Raw genomic sequence first — 16300 nt, forward strand, 5'->3', positions numbered from 1 at the left:
GTTGTGATGAAGTGGGCTGGGGGCACCGACCCGGAGGCACATGGTCCAATGATCAGGTCTCTGTGCGCGTCCTGCAGCCCATCTGCAGAGAGCAGCCCGTGCGTTTAACCCAGGCAGCCTGTGACAGGCCAGGGCAGGGAGAGGAAGCCAGGGACCCAGGTTCCAGGACGGAGGATCCCTCTGCAACACCTCAGTGGCCAGACGGCTTTGCAGCCAGGTCCCGGGACTCCTCCTGGGAGCGGCTGTTTCCTTTAGCTACAGATTCCCACCCATGCAGTCGGGAACACGGGATCAAATTACCTCCACCCACCCTCCCCCGCCTTGCTCCCCACTTTCCAGAGAACTCAAGGCAGAGCTAGGCAGGAGACGCCTGGGTCATTCAGCTACCAATCCCTTTGCTGAAGGACCCCCCCCCCATCACAGGGGTTCCTCTTAACACAGGGACCGCCTAGGAGCTACTGCTTCAGAACAGTAAAGGAGCCGGGATCAATTAGATCACAATGGGTGGGGGTCAGCAGTTTCAGATCCTGCGGGAAGCAGACCAGGGGGCCTTGGGTGCGGCTCTCGTCCGCCTGTTGTCAAGGGCAGCCTGTCCTCCCGGGGTGGGGGTAGGGGACAGAAAGGAGAGAGGGGGCCTTCCCTGGACGCCTTCCTGCCGCAGACCCAGGACGGGCAGGGTGGGCGGAGAAAGCAGGTGTGGCCTGGGGAGGCAGGTGTGAGAGCAGGTCGCCGAGCCCGGGAAGCTGGAACCCGTTCTCTTTACCTGGTGCTGATGTCCAAGGGAGGAGCGGCCAGCGAGGGGGGGGTAGAGGCTGCAGAGCGAACAGGGGCTGCCTGCCGAGCAGAGAGAGGGGCAGGGGAAGGAGGTCCGACTCAGAGAGAAAGCGTGCTGGGCTGGGAGGCGTCCGGAGTCCCAAGCCTGAGGGCAGAGGGGCACGGAGAGAACCGGCTGGGCCAGGAGCAACACGGATCCGCCTTAGCAGTTTCAGGTTTGCCGCACAGTTCACCCTGTCCCCACGGCACTGTGACACCCCGAGCGGAGTGACCAACGAGAGGACTCCAACGTCATTATGTAAGTCAACAGAACCGATTTGCTTTTCCCAGTTCCCAACAGAACAGAGACGTCGTCCACTCTGGCTGGGGACGACCAGCAGCCCCACTGGGAAGCCGGTGAGAGGTGAGAGGGGAGGGAGCCACCAGGAGGCTGGGGTGACCAGAGGGCTTCCAGGGAGAAAGGAGACTCCAAAGGGAGCGATGGCCGGGGGCCTGGAAGCCATGGCCCTCGCGCCCCATAGGGGTCAGGTGGCCGGGGGCCGGGGGCGCCCAGCATTTTGTGACGATCGGCAGCACTGACAGGCGGGAGCTGCTGCCGACGGCTGAAGCTGGAGTTTCCGTTGTGGTCATGATTTATACTTAGAGAAAATACAGCAACGCACAGTAAAAATAAAACTGCTTGCACTTAAGCCACAAATAGGTTGGCTATTTCTGCGCTTGGTTTTGTGGGTAATCATCTCCTCTTGCGGGGTGGCGACAGCTGGGGGGAAGTGTGCGGAGAGCGGGTCCCTGAGCCCTCGGAGCCTGGGCGGCCCCAGCTCCCAGTGTGGAAGCTCCGGTTCTCATCACCGCAGCCGACTCACAGCCTCCACGGTCCCCTTGAGAAAGAACGGGTCCCTTCTTCCCACCAAAGGGCAGAGAACCCTGGGGGAGGGGGCGGGGGGAGGGCCCTAAGATCCCCAGGTGGTAGACTGGAAGCTGCAGGTGGAAGCCAGATGGGGGAGGGGGGGTAGAGGCTCATCAGTGCCCCCCCCCAGCCCCCAGCCGGGAAGCTCTTTTCTCTCAGCCGGCAAAGATCACCCTGGGGGCTGGGAGTCTCACATCAGAAATGGAACTCATGGATGCTGGATGCTGAGCCTATGGGGAGACGGTCCAGCCCTGGCTGTGGTGCGAGGCAGCCTGGAGGAGCCAGAGGGGAGGAGGGAGGGCAGACCCCGCAGCGGGCCCCTGACTTCCTGCACACGGGCCAGGTGCGCCATTTGGGAGAACTTCGGGTGTGCTAGAAGTGTGGACTTGGACGGGGGTGATGGGCATCTCTGCAGCCCATTCGTTTGATTGACAAGGTCTGGGAGCAGGGCTAGTCCCGCCCTCTGCCCTCCAGGGCTGCCGGAGTTTTCAGATCTCACTGGCCAGATAGCGCCGAAGATAAAACCCTGAGAACAAAACTCTCCCAGGCTCATGCAGCAGCCTCCGGGAATCCTCTCCCGGCTGCTCCTGCCTGCCCTGCCCCGGGATTGGCTGGGTTTGTCCCAAGCAGTGACCTTGACTTCATCGCAAATCTGAACGAGAGCGGCACCAAACCGTCCCCCATACCACACCACGAGGTTGTTTCCTCCACCCGGACAGGCTCACGGGGCGGGCACAGCAACAGCCCCCACCCCGGACACAGCCTGGGAAGATGGGAGCGGCCCCTGCCCCCCAAGAAAGCGACTCTGCCCGAGCACTGGGAGCAGCAGGGAGGACGCGAAGTGAGCCAGGACCGAGCCCGCAGCCCTCGGCAGAGCCAGCTCTGCGCCTGGGCCCCGGGGCGCCTGCGATGCTGCCCAGAGCAGACAACCAGGACTCGCTGACTGCAGAGCAAACATCTGCAAAAGAAACAGATGCCCAGCTGCCTGCTCTGAGCCCTGTCAATCCACAGGAAGCCAGTCCCACGTGGCACCCCGTGGCATGGGCCACGCGGCTGGCGGGTAGAGGGGAGCCGGCCCCTTCCCACCCCATCCCCCTCCTTCATCTCCCCTCTTGCCAGGACAACGCTGGCCTAAAGGGCCCTGTGGAAAGCCAGAGCCCCGAGCCCAGCTGAGCCTGTGCAGCGCGGACACCCCCAGGGGGAGCCTGCGTGAAACCACGGGGAGCGCGATCATCAGATCCGTTACCAGGCCTGATGCGCCTGTGCGAGCGGCTCCCCCTCCCCTCCCAATTCCTCTTCTCTCCCGGGAGACGCGAGAACATTTGCTAAGGGCTTGGACTTCTCCCCATTTATAGATGAGGCAAGTGAGGCTTGCAGAGTTTAAGCAATTTGACGCAGAAGGGACGAAAAATCCACCCATACCTAAGTCACGGAGTTCGTAAGCTACGCAGCCTCTTCTCCAGTCTGCTGGCCCCTTCCTCTCATGTCCTCTCGTGCCGGGGGTGGGCGTTTGGCTCAGCGGTTAAGACCCCGCTTCTCTCCGTCCGTCCGTCCGTCCGTCGGAAGTCCAATCACCAGGCAAGAGAGTGGAAGCTCTTCCTTTACAGAGCTGGGAAGTAATTGTGGGGGTGGGGTGGGGTGGGGTGTGTGTTAATAGTTAACAAAGCCGAAGCAGGGGACATCGCGGCGTTAACCCACTGCAGGTGAGAATAAGTGGCTTGTAACACACAGTCTGGTGCCTGTCACTTGGAAGTAGAGTGAACGTCCGAGTCTCAGCTCATTAAGGACAATCGCCCTCTCCCCAACTTGTTACAGAGCCGAGGCCATCAGGACAGCGAGGTGTTTTTGTTTTTAAGATTTATTATTTATTTGAAAGTCAGAGTTACACAGATAAAGAGAGAGAGAGGTCTTCTATCCGCTGGTTCACTCCCCAGATGGCCACAATGGCCGGAGTTGCGCCGATCTGAAGCCAGGAGCCAGGAGCTTCCTCCGGGTCTCCCACGTGGGTGCAGGGGCCCAAGGCATTGGGCCATCTTCTACTGCTTTCCCAGGCCATAGCAGAGAGCTGGATTGGAAGTGGAGCAGCTGGGACTTGAACCGGTGCCCATATGGGATGCCAGCACTGCAGGCGGTGGCTTTACCCACTGCACCACAGCGGTGGCCCCAGGACAGTGCGGTTTTAGTAGAATAGACAAATGGACTAACGGAACAGAGTAACAAATACAGTAGCAGGCGCATACATATACAGCTGAGCAACTTTCAAAGAGTGACAAAGCAAAGCCGGCGCCGTGGCTCAATAGGCTAATCCTCCACCTTGCGGCGCCGGCACACCGGGTTCTAGTCCCGGTTGGGGCGCCGGATTCTGTCCCGGTTGCCCCTCTTCCAGGCCAGCTCTCTGCTATGGCCAGGGAGTGCAGTGGAGGATGGCCCAGGTGCTTGGGCCCTGCACCCCATGGGAGACCAGGAAAAGCACCTGGCTCCTGGCTCCTGCCATCGAATCAGCGCGGTGCGCCGGCTGCAGCGGCGGCCATTGGAGGGTGATCCAACGGCAAAAAGGAAGACCTTTCTCTCTGTCTCTCTCTCTCACTGTCCACTCTGCCTGTCAAAAAAAAAAAAAAAAAAAGAGTGACAAAGCAATCAGATAAGGAAAGTGGAGTCTTAGAACATGTGACAGGGGCCGGCACTGTGACATTGAGCGGGGAGGAAGGGAGGGAGTTCTTCCATCGGCTGGTTCACTCCCCAGATAGCCACAGCAGTCCGGGCAGAGCCAGGCTGACGCCAGGAGCCAGGAACACGTGGGTGGCAATGGCTCAAGCACTTGGTCCATCTTCTACTACGTTCCCAGGTGCATTAGCAGGGAGCTGGATCAGAAGCGGAGCAGCCGGGATTTAAATTGGCACTCATATGGTATGCCGGCATCACATGTGGTGGCTTAACCCACTGAGCCACAATGCTGGCCCCTAAAACAATGCTTTTCTTTCTTTCTTTTTTTTATTTAGATTTTTTGAAAGGCAGAGTTACAGAGAGACAGAGAGAGAGAGAGAGGGAGAGAGAGAGAGAGAGAGGGAGAGAGAGAGAGGGAGAGAGAGAGAGATCGTCCATCAGCTGGTTCAGTCCCCCAAATGGCTGCAATGGCCAGGGCTGGGCCAGAGGAGCTTCTTCCCGGTCTCCCACGTGGATACAGGGGCCCAAGCACTCGGGCCGTTTTCCGCCACTTTTCCCAGGTGCATTAGCAAGGAGTTGGGTCAGAAGTGGAGCAGCCAGGTCTCAAACCAGCACCCATATGGGACGTCAGCATCACAGGTGCCGGCTTAACCTGCCACGCAACAATGCCAGGCCCTGAAAACAATTTCTAAGCAAATAACAGACCCGGAGAAAATTCTTGTAACATATATATTAGGACTTATATGCAGAATACATAAAGACTTTCCATGAAAAAAAAAGGACATTTTTTTAGAAATGGGCAAAAGTCTTGAACAAAGGCTTTACTAGAAAACGAAACAAAAGGTAAATAAAGTCAAGAAAATGTGCTGAATATGTTAATATTGAAGGGATGTAAAGTAGAGCCCCAGTGAGATACCATTTCATTCACCCTGAAGTGTGGGTACAGAACTCTCATAGCGAATGTTGTGACGCTGTGGGTGGCTCTGGTTGGAGTTCACAGCCGCTTTGGAAAGCTGTGTGGCAGTTCCTTAGCCAGGAAATATCTGTCTGCCTTAGGCCCCAGACCTTTCTCCGTGAGAAATTAAACCTCATGTGCGGAAAAGCGTTGTGTGGGAATGTTCACAGCCTTTAGATCTGTGAAAAACAGAAACTGAAAACAGCCCGGACATCGTCAGCGGGAAACCGGCCCACAGAACTGAAGTGAATCCACGCAGCCCCCGACGGGGGGCCTGTGCTTGGTTCCTGGCTCTGGCTCCAGCAGCTTCCCGCCAGTGTAGACCCCGGGAGGCACCCTGACAGAACTCTCTCCTAGTGCAGAGGGCACACAGCCAGGCATGGTCCCTGAGCCCTGAGCCCATCTCCCCCTTAGTGGCTATGGAACGTGATTTAGGCTGCACCAAATACGCACGTCAACACACTCCTGCAGAAACGCACCCTGCGTCCCATCACACTGAAACGGCTCTACAGACTTCAAGAAGAAAGCAAAGTTTGCAGCTGCTTCCCCAGGCAATTCAAACAACACGCTCAAGTGTCGTGCCGTCTCCCTGGGCACATTTGCCCTCCCAGCGATCGCTCGGGCAGCCTGGTTGCCTGCTTTGACTCTCTGGGGGCCGTGGATAAGCTGAAAACGTCATCACAAACACAGTGGCTCCGTGTCAGCCGAAAGCATCCTTGCACGGTGGTGCTTTAAGGCGGCGACCCCTTCACCCTTCCCAGAACTGGCCCCGGGTTTCACAGTGCTGGCCCAAATGTACCTTCTAATTCAATTTTCCTTTTTTTAAAAAAAGATTTATTTATTTATTTGAAGGGGATAGTGACAGAGAAACAGAACCAGAAAGAAGAGAAAGAGAGAGAGAGAGAGAGAGAGAGAGAGAGAGAATCTTCCACACGCTTTCCAAATGGCCGCAAAGGCCAGGGTTGGGCTAGGCTGAAGCCAGGAGCTGGAACCAGCACTCAGGACTGGACGCTGGAACAGCAGGTGGGAGCAGAGCTCACAGTGCCGCCTCTTGGGCTTTTTCGAAGTACCCTCCCATGCAAAGAGCTCACCACAACTGATAAGACAAAATACTAAGGCTCTCAGTAGAAAAATGGACAAAGGCCATGGAAAGTATCCAACTTCGTTATTAACCAAAGAAATGGTGAATTTTAAAAACACCTTTATTGGTTTCACCTACAGGGTTGGCAAACATTTTTGAATTAAAATCCTCAGGGCTGGTAAGGGTGCTTTGAAACAAGCGCTCACATTTGTTGTTGCTACACACATCACTCCAGCTTGCTGGTTAGCAGGTGGTGGACTTCCCAGGGCCGCCTCCGGGCCTCAGAGACGTGGCCGTCCACGCCGGCCCAGTTCTGAGCAGGAGCGCGACTTTAACACAGGGGGTGTTCCCTTGAGCGATTCAGCCCCTCCTCCGCCACCCCCCAGATCCCTCACCTAGATTGCAATTGTGTGCCTTCCCTTGGCCAAACGCCAGGAAAAAGAACGGGTTGTGAGAAAGAATATTTTTGGAGAGTTTTGTCTTGGGACAGGCCTCTCTCCGTCCCTCGAGCCGTGCTAAATATTGCCCTGGGTTCAGCCTCGAGTCCCAGGCCGGAGTCTGTAGCCCTCTGTGCAACTGGAACTTCTACGTTTTCCTTTGGAGATGCTAATCAGCTAGCGTTTAGGGTTCCTGCAAAAAAGAGACAGAAAAAGGTGAAAAGTGTGTCTGCTAGCATCTCTCCCACCCAAAGCCCCGCCTTTGACCAGCCTTGCAAATGCACCCCCGGGCTACTGGCTACCGGGAAGCAAAACCTTTGAAACTGCCGACTTACACACACACGTCAAACCTGCGGACCGTTAACTATACACTTGCTGCCCTTCTGCCAGTAAGTGCGAATTTTGGCAAAGCACACTTCTGATGTGAGGCAAACAGTGTAGACACACACGATAGGGTGTGCTTTGTCCCCCCTGCCCACTGTGCCATCCCCAGAGAATGAATTCAGCTACCCTTGCTTCAGCGTATCTGAAGGGGCCAGCAATGTGGTACAGCGGGTTAATCTGCTGCCTGCAGTGCCGGCATCCCATATGGGTGCTGGTTCAAGTCCCGGCTGCACCACTTCCGATCCAGCTCTCTGCTGTGGCCTGGGAAAGCAGAAGTAGATGGCCCAAGTGCTTGGGCCCCTGCACCTGCGTGGGAGGAAACTTCTGGCTCCTGCCTTTGGATCGGCACAGCTCCGGCCGTTGTGGCCATCCAGTGGATGGAAGACCTCTCTCTATATATACCTTTGCCTCTCTATAACTCTGCCTTTCAAATAAATAAATAACGCAGAAGTGTCCTTGTCTGCCTGCGGTTGAAGAGGCTCTGAGTCCACGTGGGCCCCAGTGGGACCTGCTGCCCCTGCTGGGAGCGGCTCCGGGCAGCCCGGCTCGGGTGCACACAGAGGTGGCCTCCAGCCGAGCAGCTGGGCCCTGGACGCTCCCCTGGCTGCAGCTGAGGCTCTGAGAGGCAGATCTGGGGGCCACACGGGGCGGAATCAACCCTGGGGGACAGGCCCGCGGCTCTTCTGGCAGCACAGTCAAGGAAGGGACCTGTCCCCTCCCCGTCACTGGGGCCGCAGCCTCAGGAGCTGTCCCCCTCCACCCACCCCACCCCGGTGCGTCCCCCGCTCTCCCCAGCTTGATGTAAGTGCTTGGTTCTCAGCTGTCAGCCCTGCACGGGGACACGGGGACCTTGTCTGGTCCCCTCCACAACTCCCGTACCCCAGTGCTCCACTGCTCACGCTGCCACCCAACAGTGATGTGCAGGGCGGGCCCGCTCCTCTGGGTTCTGGAATGTTCTGTACTGGCTGCACCTGGGGTCTTAGCTTAGGCAGGAGCCGCGGGGACTCCTAAAGCCTACACTCGCCAGCACCCATGACCCTGTAACCCTAGAAAAACCCGCCCCTGGTCTTCGTCCCGGCTCCTGGCCAGAGCTCCCAAGACAAGTGCAGTTTGCCAAGCGGGTCGAGCCCGAGGGCATCTCTGGTTGTCACGGAGCCGCACAGGGGAAGGAGGCCCCTCCTGGGTGCCTGTTGGGAGGGGGCTGGGGGGGGGGGTGCTGAGGGTGAGGTGCAGCTCCAGGGCCTGGCTGCGGAAAGGGGAGTGGGGCTGGGGGCCACGTGGCCCAAGACAGCATCCACCACACAGGTGTCACGCAGCCTCCCCAGAACCCCAAAGGACAGGGTTGGGAGGGCTTCTGGGAAGGCACCCGCATTGGGGGCTGGAAGCTCCGTGTCCCCTCCCCAGCCTTGCCTGTGCCTTTAGCATAACCGTATGCGCTCCAGCAGAAAGACAAACCCAGGACGCCCCAATTGACAGCCAGGGGCCAGAGGCCAGAGGCCAGGCCCAGCCTCGGCTCCGGGGCGGACACCACCTCCAGGTGTCAGGATGGGATCCCCTGTAGGACACCAGCTTGCCAGGGAAAACGCCCACGCGCGGAGCCCGGCGGGAGAGAGGGGTGGGAGCCCGGGGCCTCCGTGCGCCTGGAAATTCAAGGTTTGTGTCCTGGTTCTTGGGGCCAGGCAGTGCGGCCTCAGAGGGGCCTGGAACACCTGCCCCCGCACTGTGCCTGCATTCCCTGCCCCATCCCGACCCACGTGAGACGCAACAGGCGGGGAGCTGACCTGGACGCGTCTCCAGACCCAGCCTCCTCCCGCCTCCCGCGCCCACGGAGCCCCTCTGGCTTCCTTGGGTTTTGGCGCCACCAAGTGGTGATTTGCGTTTTTTCTCTCAGGTGGAGCTTTTCTGCTTCTTGGATTTTTTTTTTTTTAAGATTTATTTGAAAGGGGGAGAGAGAGAGAGAGAGAGGTCTTCCACAGCCAGGGCTGAGCCTGACCGAAACCAGGATCCAGGAGTTTCTTCCAGGTCTCCCACGCGGGCGTAGCAGCCCAAGCACTTGGGATGTCCTTTGCTGCTTTCTCAGGTTCAGAAGCAGAGAGCTGGATCAGAAGCGGAGCAGCCGGGACTCGAACAGCCGTCTGTAGGGGATGCTGGCACCACAGGCAGCGGCTTTACCCATTATGCCACAACGCCAGCCCCAGCTTCTTTGATTTTTCTTAAAAGACAAATGTTTTCTTTGCAAATGTGTGCAGACAAGACCATGTATCTTTTCCAGAGTGCTTTGGCAAACAGGCAAGGTGCAGTCCCTCCCGCCCACCACCCATCGTCCCTCAACTCGTCCTAAGGAGCCGACTTGGAGCGCTGCCCGTTCTTTCTGGAACGAGGTCTTCACTTTTTTCCAAGGAAAACCTTCCGCTGCAGTCCCAGGGCACTCCTATCCTCAGCCGTGGCGTCCGGGGCATTTTCCGGGATCATTAACAGAGTCCACTCACTGGGCTCATCTGTGGCCCAAGCCGAGTGCCTCATCATAAATCCTCATTAAACTTAGTTCGGCTGCACCAGGAACGTCACCGAACGTGTGTCACCTGTGGGGTTCGGATAGCTCTACCAAAGACCATGCGTCAGAAAGGGCGTCGTTAACAAACGTGACAATGGGGGAAGTCCCCTCCTCTAGGAACCGCTCAGTTAAGGGGAGAAGAAAAATGCTGGGGTGCAAATATTTGGGGGAGGGGCGGGGAGGGAGCTGACACTGCGTGAATACAAAAGGCCCACTAGCCTAGAAGGGTCCATCACAAACACAAGTTTAAGTCACAAACACAAGTTTAGCCTATGAACACGACAAAGTCCCAAATAACTGCAACCTGGCTTTTATAGCCAGCTGGGGCGTGGCTGGCCGACCCTCACATAAACTGCCCCCTGTGGAGCACAGTTTGGAGTCCTGTCCGTCCAGCCTGGCTGTGTTGGAGAGGGAACCTTAACCTGCCTTTCACCAGCTGACAGCAGCGAAGGCGCCCACAGCACACAGCCTCCTGGGCAGACTCCGGCTGGAACCCCAGGCTCACCAGAGCCTGCTTGCGGTTGTGAGAAGCAAGTACTAGAAACCGTGGCCGGGAGAACAAGGCCCCAGCCACCCAGCCCTCGGGCGACGGCGGGTGCCCCTCTGGGTGTCAGGCCACTTCCCAGCGGGGTGGCCAGGAAGCACTGTTTCCTTCTCTTGACCTGGCTCCTGAGAGGGGTAGTAACAGGCTGCGGCTGTGTCCACGGCACCGCTTGCCGGGGAGGAGGGAGCAGGATCAGGATCAGGAAGAAGTGTGGGGGCAGGCGGCGCGGTCCAGTGGGTTAAGTCACCACTTGTGAGGCCGGCATTCCACATCGGAGCACCAGTTCGAGTCCCCGCTGCTCTGCCTCCAGTCCTGCTCCCTGCTAATGCGCCTGGGAAAGCAGCAGAAGATCGTCCATGTGCTTGGGCCCCTGCACCCATGTAAGACAAACCAGATGTGGCTAGCACTGTGGTGTGGCAGGTTTAGCTGCCGCCCGTGGCACCAGCATCCAACATGGGCACTGGTTCAAGTCCCGGCTGCTCCACTTCTGATGCAGCTCCCCACTGACGTGCCTGGGAAAAGCAGTGGAAGATGCCCCGAGTGCTTGGGCCCCTGCACCCATGTGGGAGACCTGGAAGCAGCTCCTGGCTCCAGGCTTCAGGCAGGCCCAGCCCTGGCCACTGTGGCCATCTGGGGAGTGAACCGCAGATGGAAGAGCTCTGTCTCTCCAACTCAGACTTTCAAACAAGTCTTGAAACACACAGACAGACAAAAAACAACGGACTGAGCGTTCTAACCAGGTATTCAAAGATCCAGAAAGCCCCCTCCCCAAGTCCCCTGGCCATAAGAACCGACGTCAGCGTGGACAACCAGCCTTGAGCACCGGTCCTCCCTGACCCCGAATGCCAGGAGCCACTGTCAGGCAGCAGGGCACCGGCTCTGCTTTCAAGAATGGGTGAGTGTTGAGATGACACAGAGGACAGTGGTGACAGAGCCGGGGCCCACACCCCTCCGGGAAGCCTGCCCGGACGTCCCAGAGCTGCGTCGTTAGATATCGGCTTATTTTTTTAGCCTGTTTAAAATTGTACCGCTTATATTCGTGGAAGCAAGGACTATCTACTAAAAATCACAATGACACGGAAACTGCAAAGACCCCTGACCTCCGTGGGCAGTGTGGTGGCGGGAAGGGCTGGCGCTCAGGGTCCCGAGGCCTCGGCCCCAAAGGGCACTGCTTATGGCACTTACCACGACACCCCGGGAGGAGAGCAGCAGCACCGTGACGCCAGCCCCCACAGCTCTGCCATGCACCTGTGTGCTCATGGTCACGCGAGTCCCCGTGTTCCTCTGCTAACCACAGAGGCTTCCTCCCTGCCCCAGGTGCCCCTGCTGGGGCGGGAGGGCGGGCAGGTGCTGGCACAGCAGCCACCCACCAGGACACTTCTGCCCAAGTAAAGGGTCAAAGGTCAGGATCTGGACTGGGGCTGTGGGGGCCACGGCCAGGAAGCCACCACTCACCTTCCCACATGTGGGGCGGGCAGGGCCTGAGGTTTGATTGCCACCCTTAAGAGACTCCAGATGCCCTGTGCTGCAGCCGCTCTGCAGTGGGCGGCCAGCACCCTCCTCCTCCCGAGCTGGACAGCGCTCACCCGGCACTGAATGCTGTTTGACAGGAAACACAGCTGTCGTCTGGTTCTCAACCTTCTGTTTACGACCCTAAGCTTCTGTTTCCTGCTTAGACAGGCCTTCTTCCTCCCAACACTTGCCCCTTTTGCTGGCCCGGCTTGTCTTTTCGTAACCTTAGGATCCATGGTGCAGCTTGCTTCCGGTGTGAGCAGCCGAACTGACTTTATTTTTTACAGGCAGAGTGGACAGTGAGAGAGACACAGAGAGAAAGGTCTTCCTTTGCCGTTGGTTCAACCCTCCAATGGCCGCCGCGGCCAGCGCACTGCGGCCAGCACATCGCGCTGATCTGAAGGCAGGAGCCAGGTGCTTCTCCTGGTCTCCCATGGGGTGCAGGGCCCAAGCACCTGGGCCATCCTCCACTGCACTCCCTGGCCACAGCAGAGAGCTGGCCTGGAAGAGGGGCAACTGGGACAGAATCCGGCGCTCCGACCGGGACTAGAACCCGGTGTGCCGGCGCCACAAGGTGAAGGATTAGCCTAGTGAGCTGCGGCGCCGGCCTCGAATTTACTTTAAATAGCAAATTCATTAAAGCCTTCCAAAGCAGCTCTGCCCCAACTTTAAGATTTATTTATCTGAAAGGCAGAGTTAGAGACAGAGAGAAAGGTCTCCCAGTTGCTGGTTCACTCCCCAAGTGGCTTTTTAAAAAGATTTACTGTTTATTTTATTTGAAAGGTAGTTAGAGAGAGAGAGAGGTCTTCCAGCTGCTGGTTCACTCCCCCAAAGGCCTCAACAGCCAGAGCTGTGCTAATCCGAATTTAGGAGCTTCTTCCAGGTCTCCCACATGGGTGCAGGGGCGCGAGGACTTGGGCCATCTTCCACTGCTTTCCCAGGTCATTAGCAGGGAGTTGGATCGGAAGAGGAGCAGCTGGGACCTGAACCGGCACTGCAGGCAGAGGCTCAGCCCACGTGGCCACAGCGCGGCCCATCTGGCCCAGTTTTAACACGACACGGCTCCTTAGCAACACCCCCGGTGCTCAGCCTGTGTCCAGCCCACCCCACTGCTCTGTGCTACGCTTCGAACGAGACGTGGCTCCTTAACTCCTGCAGGTGCATAATCCCCAAAGCCCTTCATTACAGTCCTGAGAGGGCAGAGCCTGACCCGATGGTGGCGTCCAGGTGGCCTGACGGGAGGCCCTGGGTCACCGGAGTGGGCTGTCATGGAAGCCCAAGGGCGGCCAGCCTCCCTCCTGGCCCGATCTCTCCCCAGCCTGTGCTCCCGCCTCCTGCTCTGGGTGCCCTGAGCCACCAGCAGGAACAGCAGCATCAGGGGCTGGACCGAGGGCCCCCCACCCTCAGACGGCAAGTCTGAGGCCCGGAGCCAGGGGAAGCCGCCTCCCTCACCAGCGGCTGGCCTCGGGGATTTCGCTGTAGCGCCACACAGTGCAAGAGCAGGCCGTGATGCCGTCCTCATCAACCCTGCAACTGCAAGAGGCCCCACTTCCGACACCCCTGGCCGGAGGTGACAGTGGGAGAGGGTCAGCCGGCGGGGCCATCACCTGGGCTCCTGTCCCATTTCCTGTTACCTCTGTTTCCCTAGGTGCTGCGTTTACTGGGGCGAGTCACCACCACCTCACACTACACAGCGCACCCTTGAGGTCTTTGTTGGGATTGCACTGAATCGGCAGACTCCAAGGATGCTGGGCAGGCAGAGCCCTGCCCCCCCCCCCCCTCCGGCAGAGAGGATCCCAAGGCTCACCACCTCTGCCACGTTTCACCGAGGCAAAGTCCCCGCTGCCGTCTCAGCCAGTGTGTCACCAAGTAACAACCCACAGCGTGAACTTCTGTGTCCCTCGGTGGGAGGGGAAGGTACTCACTGTGCACGGAGTGTCTGTGTCCCCCCAGGCTCCTCTGCTGGCACCTTAACCCCCCAGTGGGACAGCACCCAGAGGCTACCAGGCCATGAGTGTGCAGCTCAGTGAGAGCATCGCCCCCAAAGGCAGGGGGAGGCAGGTGGTCCCTCTCTCTGCCAGGTGAGGACGCGGCAAGAAGGCGGCTGCCTGCAAGCCAGGAGGGTGGCACTCGCTGAGCGCCGAGGCACCGCACCGTGTTCTCCAGGACTGCGGGAATCGAAGCCGCTCAGGCTGTGGCGTTTTAGTTAGGGCGGCCCTAAGGTGGGACTTAGAGGGTGCAAAGAGGAACTCCAATGTGACGATGGCCGAGTTGGCCACGCTCATTCTCACACTAGGCATCTCACGTAAGCAGCTTAAACCATGAAGGGACGAGATTCGAGAAGCGAGGGACAGGCACGGAGCCGCATCACTGCCACACAACCAGGACCCCAGGGCCTGCAAGAACACCCAGGCCTGGTCCCCACCCTCTCCTGCAGAGGCAGAACCTTGTTATGCAAAATGACACCATTTTCGGGCCGGCGCCGCGGCTCACTAGGCTAATCCTCCGCCTAGCGGCGCCGGCACACCGGGTTCTAGTCCCGGTCGGGGCGCCGGATTCTGTCCCGGTTGCCCCTCTTCCAGGCCAGCCCTCTGCTGTGGCCAGGGAGTGCAGTGGAGGATGGCCCAGGAGCTTGGGCCCTGCACCCCATGGGAGACCAGGATAAGCACCTGGCTCCTGCCATCGGATCAGCGCCGGCCGCAGCGCGCCGGCCGCGGCGGCCATTGGAGGGTAAACCAACGGCAAAGGAAGACCTTTCTCTCTCTCTCTCTCACTGTCCACTCTGCCTGTCAAAAAAGAAAAAAAAAAAATGACACCATTTTCAAAAAGGCTCACTGAGCAGCCCTGAGGAGCTGGAACCTTCCTTGAAACCACAGCCCAGAGGTGTCAGCCAGGGGCCAGCGCTGGCTGCAGAGGATGCTGGGAAAGCCACCAGGCTCCGCAGAGCGAGACCCGCGAGACACCTGTGCAGGGCCAGGCAGGTGTCAGTCACGCAGGCACCAGGTGACCCAGCCAGGGCGGGATGAGCCCGACAGACCCATGGGGCATTAAAGACCCTGAATCTGGGGGAGCCGTCAACTCAGCATTTGGGATGTGTGGAGCAAGTCAGGTACAGGGGAGAGAGAGACTGCGATCCCACGGACAGACGGCCTGCAGGGGACAGAGAGGTCAGGCCGCCCATCGCCAAGGTCAAGGGCTTGGGGGTTTGGTGCGAAGACTGCAGGCAGGAGAGAGATCTGCCTTCCAGCCCCGCAGGTGTCAGGGCAGCGCCCTGGACGAACAGGGCAGGCTGGACGTGGTCAGCAGCAGCCGGAGGCCTGAGCCGAACGCTCACTGCCTCCACTGGCGGGGGGACCTGGAGAAGACCGTGCACTCTGCCACGCATCAGTGGACAACCCAGAACGGCTCAGCAGTGGAAGTGGGACAGGGGAGTCACCAGCGGGAGCGCAGAGCCCAGCCCAAGGTGGAGCAGTGGTGGCGGGGAGCGGGGGAGCAGGTGGCATGCAGTCTGGCGGAGGGTCGCGCAGGGGCCGTGGGGGACAGATAGCAGGGCAGACCAGACCGCCAGCTCGGCCACGCAGCCGAGGAGGGAGAGCCGCTTGAGCCACAGGCAGAAGCGGACGGAGCCGAGGGAGAAGGCGCGAGCGAGTGGCTTCTGCCACTAACTCGGTTTTATTCACTTAGCGGTGGGCGTGATGCTGCATTAAGAAACAAAAAACCCCACAGAGCCAGAGGCCACGGAGGAAGGAGCAGGACGACGGCCAGACCCTGCACCTGCTGCACACCCAGCGCCCTCCTCCCAGAGGGGTTGGGGCTGCTGGAGAAGAAGACAGCCCCCCCGCAGACCACCGGTCATCTCTGGGTGCTCGCCCAGGTTGCCGACAGCAAGGCAGGCGACGTACACAAAACCCAGCTCGTGGTCACCTCCGAGGGTACAGCAGCTCCCTCTGCCTCCAGCCTCCCCTGCAGGGGGCGGCAGGCACAGCACAGGACCACCGCAGAGGGCTCCAGCCAGCAGCACCAGGCGACACACTCGCTCAGCAGCCAGCAGGCAAGGGCCCACCTAACACAGCCAGGCCCCAAGTTCACCAACAGAGGGGCGAGTTCCCAGCTTGGAGTCAGTCACTGAAACCCCGGAGGGTTTGAGCAGACGGGCAAAGCCGCCCCCCACCACCACCCAAGAGCACGGCCTGGCCCACTGGACCCTGGGCAAGGGGGCTGTCACAGACTTCCAGGAAAACAGCTCCTCCCCTCTCTCCACCTGCACAGCTATCGGCACCACACGTGGTTTTCCCTGCAGATCCCCCAGGTGAGGTTCAAGGCTGAGCCAAGCGCCCAGCTGCCTTAGAACCAGCAGCTCCAAGAACAGCTACAGGGAGCCGCCAAGTGTGGGACACACCACGGGGAACCGGGACACAACACGGCACCCCGAGGCTCCAGGCACAGGCTGGCGTTTGCTTTAAGGTCTGACAACTTTCAAATTAATCT

This window comes from Oryctolagus cuniculus, chromosome 5 (assembly GCF_964237555.1).
Source record: "Oryctolagus cuniculus chromosome 5, mOryCun1.1, whole genome shotgun sequence".
NCBI lineage: Eukaryota > Metazoa > Chordata > Mammalia > Lagomorpha > Leporidae > Oryctolagus > Oryctolagus cuniculus.